We start from the raw sequence: 2,455 nt of genomic DNA, 5'->3' as shown, positions 1-2,455 counted from the left end.
GGGGGGGCTCGTCCATAGAGCACGGTCGTGCACTGCCACCCAAAAATTTCAATTCGCTCAACACCCACAAAGAGACAATAAAAGAACCTTTACCATCCAACCAGTTTTCCATACAAGTTCCTCGCCAGAGCCTATTCGTTCATTACACAATCTACAACTCTACTACATCTATTTGGTCCTTAGTTCATAAATATTAATAAGGCGGCACAATCTCAATGTGCACCAGCCAAACACAGCTCATAGAGGCAGTTTAAAAATAACACGATCTCAGACCAGTTCACGATAGCCTACACAATTCAAGGGCCGTAATATAATAGCTTTGGAGCAATCCACCGGAGTGCTCACAGTGATTTGCGATAGATCCATTGTTTTGCCATTTATATCTCTTGCCCCACCTCTGTAACCTTGAACTTGAGCGAGGTCAACATGACGTAATTAGGTCACTGTGTTAGAAGTTGGAATGGTGTAGTGGTGAAAGTTTTATTACTCGATGGTGTATTCCAATGCAGGATGAATGAAGTTGATTTCAAATAAAATCAGTTCACCTAACAAAGTAACAATAAGAGAGTGAAAGAATTAAGTGTTCACCAACCCAAAGATATCAAAATAATACAACCAACAAAAAGTCAGCGTTAGCAAATACTCATTGTAGGCCTGCTGTTTCTCCTGTCTGCTTTTTGGAACTGAGGACCCCAAGTACCAGTAATAGACTTAGACAGGTTTTACTGATCTTGTCCATGTGAAACAACACATTAAAGTCACGAGCCATCAAGAGTACACGTAAACAATGCCGTTAAGTATCATACTTTCGGACAAGTAGACATAGCAGCGCAGCTAGTCGTCGGTCATCACATTGTAACGTCTCCTAATAACGAACTAGAGAGAAAGAACACGCACGTATTGTGTAAGGTTATGGAGTGTATTTTGTTCTATGAAACTCACTAACTCGCCCCTCGCGGTCACGAAAAGGGGGATTTGTCGGGGAACAGAGGTATTTTTTGCTAACGCTATGCAGGCTCTTCGACATTTTTTGCCCACTCTACAAAACGCATCGGTATTCTCAGACGCGTTTCTCACCGGAATATTCCATGGCCGTCCGAAACAAAGTGGAATTTACTGTCTCGACTAATTAGCACAGTCCTCATTATGAAAGGAGAGATCCAGCTTTGTCTTGCAGAAATTTAGTCTGAGCAGTAGGACGATAATTCCATCCACGATGGTATCCTGAAGGTATTATAAAGCGCGAAACATTTCTCTTCTTTTTGCTCGTTGTCGCTGTTTATGGGATCCTCAAACACAGAAGTACAACGCCCATAGCAACATAGCAAGCTCTAGACACGTCTAAAGTAGCCGTCGATGAAATTAAAAACAGTATACGTTTTCTATCAACAAAACAGACCACTGAGAAACACGCTTCCAAGAGACGCAGACATTACAACACCAACGAAATTGCTGAAAAGCAGGCCTGTGACATAATAGTTTCTCAAATTGTTGACAGTTTCTTGAAGCAAAATAAATTTAACGCATTATCAATCTTCGACTCCTCCAAATTCCAGGACTACCAAAAGACGTTTCCTACAGTTCTTTTAGGATCGTTTACAGAAATATTACTGTTTTGCATAAATATAAAATCAAGTTACAAACAGTAAGTATTAAACTGCAATGAAATATTTAAGTCTGCTCAAGGTCGTGCAATCCAGGGCCTTTATTCAACTCTGAATGACTACAAACTAGACACAACATTTAGAGAAGTATGCAAAATCCTAGAAATCGCACTTACGTTTATGTCGATCCACAAAGGCATCATTGACAGCATGCCCAACTTCGTCAACAGAATAATGGACACTTTTGCTGCAGCAAAAGAACGAAAAAAAAAAAGACCTCTTCAAATATATTTTCTTAAAGCAGGTAGGACGAAGAAAACATCTCATTTACCATGCCCTTGACTATCTTCAACCAGCTTTAACTTTAACCTAATTGTGCACGCCCACTTTTAAGACCCACGAGCCGACCCTGGGGGCAGCGGTAAGGTCAGGGTCAGGGTTAGGGTTAAGAGTAGTGGTAGGGGTAGGGGTAGGGTTTGGGGAAGGGTTAGGGCTCTTTATTAATGTGTTTGTTGGGGTGGTCGCTCATTGCGGAAGCCCTTCCAATATTTCTCATATTATTTTTGTAAGTTGTACTTTGTCATAAATCCAAACCAACAAAAACTGTAGCTTGGAATCAACTTGTGTGAACATAAGCTTCATAACAAACCGTGTCAAACTCGCTTGTTTCATGATTCAGATCAGTAACAATAATTGTAACAACAAGACAAACAGTGTTGATTTGAAACCGCTTGACTGAAGCGTCGAATTGAGGAAGAGGAACAATGTAAGCTTTTTTTTCTCTTAAGGATGATTGGCCACAAACACTGGCCACAGTGGAAGCGTAAAACTGTCCTTATGAAGAGAGGGAG

The sequence above is a fragment of the Aplysia californica genome, unplaced genomic scaffold (genome assembly GCF_000002075.1).
Source record: "Aplysia californica isolate F4 #8 unplaced genomic scaffold, AplCal3.0 scaffold00234, whole genome shotgun sequence".
Classification (NCBI taxonomy): domain Eukaryota; kingdom Metazoa; phylum Mollusca; class Gastropoda; order Aplysiida; family Aplysiidae; genus Aplysia; species Aplysia californica.
This window is presented reverse-complemented; position numbering follows the sequence as displayed.